Source organism: Montipora foliosa, chromosome 3, assembly GCF_036669935.1.
Source record: "Montipora foliosa isolate CH-2021 chromosome 3, ASM3666993v2, whole genome shotgun sequence".
Lineage (NCBI taxonomy): Eukaryota > Metazoa > Cnidaria > Anthozoa > Scleractinia > Acroporidae > Montipora > Montipora foliosa.
Window position 1 is genome coordinate 34,833,393 of NC_090871.1, and position 7,500 is coordinate 34,840,892.

The window sequence follows — 7,500 nt, forward strand, 5'->3', positions numbered from 1 at the left end:
TTACGTCCGATAGCTGGAGCCAGGAGAAATTGATGATGGTCCAAGTTGGTACCTACCTCATTTTCCTGTAGTAAGAGAAGACAAAGAGACTACCAAAGTGAGGATAGTGTACGATTCAGCAGCCAGATACGGCGGAGTAAGCCTTAATGATACCATGTTACCTGGACCAAAACTGCAGCAAGACGTCTTTGACGTGCTATTGCGTTTCCGCAGTAATCCTGTATCCCTGGTAGCAGATCTGACGGAGATGTTCTCACAAGTCACCATGGCAAAGCAAGACAGACGGTACCACCGCTTCCTGTGGAGAGGGCTAGACCTCTCGAAATCTCCCGAAGTTTGTGAAGCAATGAGATTGATGTTTGGTGATCGTGCTTCACCTTACTTGGCCCAGTACGATGTGCGACAACATGCTGAAGACAACAGAGATGACTACCCACAGACAGTAGCCATAATCCTATCACAAGTGTACATGGATGACATTATGACTTCATTGGAGACGGACGATGAAGCGATTAAAGCTCGAGACCAGCTTAGAGAGCTACGTGGCAAGGCAATCTTCAAGATACGGCTTGGTGTAGTAACAGGCCAGACCAGAGGTGCTGAGAGATGTTCCTGTGGAAGATCGTGTAGCGAATGTTAATATTGAGGAGTCTCAACTACCTTGCATGAAGGCGTTAGGGGTGCAATGGAACGCTGAGACAGATATGTTTACCTTCAAGTTAACCCCCCGCAGGATGTTGTCTATACCAAGCTAGGGTTTTTAAAGAAACGAGCTATGCTGTTTGACCCATTGCAGATGCTGGCCTCATTCACAATTAGAGCCAAGATGGCTATGCAGAAGACGTGGTTACTGGGTTTAGGTTGGGATGATGAGTTTCCCAGTGATTTTTATTTTTGGTTAGAATTAATTATTCATGTCACATGATATTCTTCTAGAATTTAATTAGTACCCAAATCTTTAAAGATTTGGATACGATATCCAAATCTTTAATGATTTTCATCTAGTTTTCCATTGGGTATCCAAACGCATTCACGTGATGTGGTATACAGTTGTTGATTGGTGGGCTCAGGTTATGAATTATTAATGAGTTTGAGAACACTGTTTCAAATGTGGCTCAAGTGATCACTTTGCAAGAGGATGCAAAAAATGGCGTGGTTCGGGAAACGAGAGGAGGCTGCATCCACGGGACAGGATGTAGCCACAGAAGCCAAGTCCCATGCCTGCAAGTCCTGCGCGAAAATGGAGGGTGTTACCCCTTTTAAACAGTGTAGTGGTTGTAAAGCTATAAGATATTGTTCATGAGAATGTCAACAGAAACATTGGAAGAATCATAGAATTCTATGTCAGGCCATATCTTCTTTGGCAGAGCAAAAGTATCGCGAGGACAGGGAGAAAGCCGGGGCATTTGTGAGTCATTTATCACCACAGGAGCATGCACGAACGGTTGGTCTTGTTGGCGTAAATGTACAGTGAAATGCTTACGTCATGGAATAGAGGCTGAGGCCTTATGGGATACTGGGGCTCAAGTATAAATTATTTCACATAACGAGGTCAGACAGAATCTTCCAGGCTATGGCGTTCGAGACATATCAGAATTGTTAGGCATGGCTAAACTTGATCTGAAAGCAGTTAATGGAACTGACCTACCCTAAAAGGGGTGGGTGAAACTGAACTTCAGTTTAGTTAAAGGGGAGTCAGAAGCAGAACGAAATGACATCAAAGTACCGTTTCTTGTTGCCAAAGATTCCTTGGACAGGCCTATTGTAGGTTTTAATGTTATTGAAGAGATCACAAGGAATTCCGTGGGTGGTGCATCAGCAGGGGCTGAAGAGTCAATGGTCGATTTGCTAAATTCAAGCCTAGCTGACGTTGAAAGAGGAAAGGTCGAAGCCCTTGTTCAGCTCATCAACACAGAAAATTCAACTATGTTGTCTACAGCCAAGTCAAGGAAAAAGGACACTGTTATCCCACAAGGCCAGTCAGTTGTTGTTTCATGTCGTGCTACAGTAGGTCCAGTTGGAAAGATACCAGTGTTGTTTGAGTTTGATGCAGACCCATCCTACCCCACTGATCTTGAAATTCCAGAAACACAACTTACGGTTGCTGGAGGTTCAACTTGTCGAGTCAACATCGGAGTCAACAATCCAACAAGACATAACATCATATTGAAAGGGCGAACAGTCCTAGGCTACTTCCAACAAGTAAAGTCAGTCACTCCACTAGACGTGAAATTAAAGGGAAGCTCCTCATCCACAACTGTGAATTCCGCGGAAGCCAATATCCAGGAACAGAGAGTTAATGAAGTCTCATACGACAGTTGTCTAGAATGGTCAAAGGGAGAGGCAGAATTCAACATCGGTGAAAACCGATACGACCACGTCCCAGATGTTGACATTGAGGGACTTTCTGAGAAACAGCGCACCATTGTAAGGAAAATGCTTGAGGAGGAAGCAGAGTCGTTCTCAAAAACTGATGATGATGTGGGGGCCGCGGAGGAATTGCAGGTAGAGATCAATCTGATTAACTCAGTTCCAGTTCAGAAAAAGTATACATCTATCCCCCGACCACTTTATCCTGAAGTAAAACAATGTGTGGAAGATTTGTTTAACAGAGGTTGGATTCAGAAGTCAAGGTCTGCATATTCCTCACTTGGTGTCTGCGGTCGGATAAAAGATAGGACCTTGAGACTGTGCATTGATTATCGGCAATTAAACCTGAAAACCGTTCGTGACAGTCATCCATTACCTAGGGCGCAGGACGCTTTGGAAAGTCTCGGTGGAAACAAATGGTTTTCCTAGATCAGGAGAAGGCCTATCATCAAGGTTTTGTTAGTCCTGGGACCAGCAGGTAAACCAAGAGTGTTACACAGGAATCTCCTGCTGCCTTGTGACTTCTTTCCCTCTGAGTCAAGAGAGACAATTCAAGAGAGGACGGCAACCCCAGTAGTATTAGGGAAAGCGACAACGAGAGAGAATTCCCTGGTGTGTCACCCACGGACTTAGAGCGGTTACAGTTGCCAACAAAAGTTGCAAAAAAGTCTCGTCTTAAAACCAAAAAAAACTTGTAAGAACTAAAAAAGTTATACAGTAACAAGGAAACTTTAATCCTGAACATGTACCTATGACTGATCAGAACTTGATAAAATCGGATTAATTACATTTAGTTTAAAGGCAACTAAACTGCTTCCTGGAAAAAAAAGGTAATAATAATGTCTCTTGTCTATGTATTTTTCTTGTCAAGAAGAAACATTAGTATTTGACTTTGCTGTTCTTGTTGTTGTTGTTGTAAATAGAGCATTTGAAAGCTTTGAATTTGTTCTTTTGTTGAGCATCTCGGCTTTCCTCCCCCTTCTATTTGTACTGACTCTCTGACTGAAACTTATCTCTTAGATACTCCAAAGTTTCACTTCCGCTTCTTTTACTTTTTTTAAGTTTCATTTCCTTACCATCTGCTTCTCGTGTCGCCTACTCTACAGTTCTAACCAACAACGTAAGTCCACCAACATCAGAGAACAGAATTCTAAATTGCGGTTTCTCCAAAGAGAGCATCCACAAGGTGTACACGTTACCTTTCCTAATAACCAAAGACTCGAAATTAATTGCTTTCCAGTATAAAATAATACACCACATCTTACCTACCAAATCCAGCCTTTTGCGAGCTGGCATTACTGATAGCGACATTTGTTCCCTATGCACTACTGACAAGCAAACAATAAACCACCTACTGTACCACTGTACTGTATCTAAGGCTTTCTGGGATAGATTCACCAGCTGGTGGTACCAGAAATTCAAACAAGTGGTCAATTTGAATGAATCTAGCATCCTATACGGTTGGCATAATAACATCAAAAATAAACAGGCACTTAACGTCACTCTTCTTATTGCAAAATTCCATATCTTCGCGACAAGTTCATGTGATGGCAACTTATGTTTTGAAGGCTTTCTTCTCCGCCTCCAAGATAAACTCGATGTCTTAAAGCAAAGTTATATTGCCCAAAGAAAGCTACATAAATTCTTAAATATCTGGGGAAAACTACCATAAACTACTATAAATGTCACTTCGCCTCGTCCTTTTCTTTCCACTCTCGTTCATTGTAACTCTTTTCTTTAAGCCAGCCGTAGTCTTGTTCGTAGCTGTTAGTTTTATTTATGTTTTAAAACATGTCATAAAGATAATTGTTACCATTCTGTAAATAGTGTAATGCAAGTAGTGCAGTATTGATCCGTAAGCACCGTTAGTTTGTGTTAACTGTGGTAGAAATGTTATTAATTGTTTCTAAGTAGTGTTAGTATTTAATTATAATAAGGGTTAGTGTAAGAGTTAGTGTATAATAAAAAATAAATAAATAAATAAATAAATAAAAAACTAAACTGCTTCCTGGAAAAAAAGGTAATAACAATGTCTCTTGTCTATGTATTTTTCTTGTCAAGAAGAAACATTAGTATTTGACATTGCTGTTCTTGTTGTTGTTGTTGTAAATAGAGCATTTGAAAGCTTTGAATTTGTTCTTTTGTTGAGCATCTCGGCTTTCCTCCTCCTTCTATTTGTACTGACTCTCTGACTGAAACTTATCTCTTAGATACTCCAAAGTTTCTCTTCCGCTTCTTCTACTTTTTTTAGGTTTCATTTCCTTAACATCTGCTTCCACCTGTCGTTTTCTTGTCTGACCGAGTCGTTCCACTGCTTTGAGCCTCTGCTCCTCTGCAGCTTCCATGTCTTTCCTCACCTGCGCACTGGAACTTTCATTTCTACTTGATTCAGAAGATTTTTCTTTGTCAGTTATTTTCTCTAAGGCTCTATTTAATTCAGTCTCCTCGCAGTCAATGCCTGAAGCCACCTCCTCTCGTTTCATCTTTTCTTTGTATCTGGATTGCAGCAATGTGAGCCTATCCCTGACGGAACGCTTGCTTACTTTAAACTTGGGGTGATTAGAAGAATTCAGGTTGATTGCTACTTGTCCCCAGACATCACCACGTTCTTTATTGAGGTATGGATATTAGAATGTATCCAGCAAGAGGACCTCCCTACAGAGGAACACATCATGCTCCTCTGACCATTCCATCGATTGATTTCTAAAGTGTTTGAAAGAAGGAAGGAGGGAAGTTATTTAATACTCCCTGTTTCAGAACACTGTGCTTCAGTAAAGTATTTAGATGCCACTGTGGGGCTCAAGAAGTGATACAAACAGTTAAATTTCCTGTTGTTTTTCAGTCATCCTTACAACCCACTTCTTGAAAGCACCCTCTTAGAAATGTTCATAAGTAATAGGTAGGTTTTATTCTCACTGCAATTTTAAGGCCAATTCAATCAGGGTCTAAAACATCTCTACCACTAATGTAGATCAATCGGTTATACATCTTTTTCGAAGATAAACCTTTCTGGAAATACGCCCACAGCCTGAGGACTGACCTCTAAACACAAGATAAACAAATTAAATACCGGCAGAAAACAATTTTAATAACTGAAGCTACATGTATTTTATTTGTTCGAAGATATAAGCTTTTTTAACGTGTTGTTCTTGGAGTAGCCATGCCCACCCAAACAACGTCGTTAGAAATTTTAGAAGGAGAGCGCTGTCAAAAGCAAAAGAAAAAGAAACAGCGAAAATTATAATTTTGAGGCTTTGTGCAGTGAAAGAGGCCATATATAGTCATAAATCGAAAGTTAATTCAAAAGAACTTGTCTCGCTTGTTTTCAACTACGCGGCCCGATTCCTTACGCGTAGGTTTCTAAGGATAGAAAACTCTATCTTCCATCTTTTAAGTTAAATAGTCTTTTTGAATAAGTATTATAGTGCAAAAGCTTTGAAGGAAAACATAAACAATCACGGATTTTTTCCCGGCGCCGCCGCAAATTTCTCTTTCGTAAAAGGTCGTTGCCATTTGAAACGGTCGATGCCATTTAAAACGGTCGACTACACACTTCACTTCAAAGAAAATTAAAAGAAACAAAATAAGAAAAAATGTTAACTAAAATTAAGACAAAAAAGGAAAAAAAAACCATTTATAAAAAGAAACACTGGAGGAAAAAAAGAGTCCGAAAATTTGAAGACTCGAACTCGGGTTCTTAGCCCTCACCCAAAACAGAACCCTAACCCGAACCCTAACTCATATGACCAGCGAGACACAGCTCCCAGTAACCGCAACCTTTTGAGTTCTTAGACCTAATCAGTGTAATTCAGAGCTAACAAATGGCATCGACCGTTTCAAATGGCAAAGACTGTTCTGAGAAATGGCAACGACCGTTTCAAATGGCAACGACCGTTTACAAAAGGGAAATAAGCGGCGCCGCCATCCAAAAACACAAACTCTCTTCGAAGATGCAATGCAATGCGATGTCCTTCATTCACACGCCTAGGTTTCTACGGAAAGTAAACTCATCTAATCTGTCCTTTTTTAAGTCAAATAGTTCTTCTAAATAAGTATAATGGCTCAAAAGCTTGGAAGGAAGCATAAACACTTACACTTACACTTACGAATTATTTCCCGCCGCTGCCATCCACAAACACAGGACAAGGTTCACAAAAATTTTCTTTGAAAAAAAAAATAGCTCCAGCGGTCCAACCTTCGAAAAAAACTAGACCGAAAGTTTGCTTTGCTCAAACTGTGTTATAAAAGCAAGATAAAAGGGCCTCACAAATGATTAAAAATCGTTTGGAATACTCACGTTGACCTGAGGACGTCAAAACACCTGATCTCGCGTCCTGAACTTAGATGTGGACATGCGCAGTGGTTTTCGAGTTCGCTCGAGCACTTCCGGTCGGCGTCCATTCGGCTCGTCGTCGTGGTTGCTTAAGGTCCCTATTGTTTAACACAGAACTTCCATGGAAGTTACGTAAAAGAAGGCAAGGGAGACCCACAAGAGCGAACAAGACGGGGGGAAGGCGTGCTTCTGTTACACGTAAACGATTCCCGATGCCCAAAACCGTTGGTAAGAAACTTGAATGGTGATCCGATCAAGTTTTTTTTGCCTTTTCCGGAGCGCCGAAGTAATAGAAATTGAGAGGCGGAAAACGGAAAACGCGGATAATGGCATGTCATGTCAGTGACTCGTTTGTGTGTATGAAGGACAGTTAATACACTACTAGTTGTATAGTAGTCTACACTTTGTTGTTGAGCTATAATTATACATCGTGCATACCACTGACCATGGGATCAATGCAGCGTTGAGCCAATGCAAACTGAAAAAGTTTGTTCATTGAAGCTGAGGAAAACTGAAGGGGTTTTATTTTTATTACATTGAACAGTATTTTGACCTTCTTTTAATTGGAATGACACATATCTACAGAACTGTTAGGGAGATTTCCCTTAAAAGAAATTATCTACTGATTTTTGGCAAATCATTCTAAAGAACATTGCAATTGTCAAATTACCAGTGTAATTCATGAACAGTTTAAACTCATTATATTAGGTGATGCATCTGTTGCTTCACACAATTTTTACAGAAATCATTGTTAGCATGAAAGCACGAAATATTCATTTCAATTACTATTTTGAACT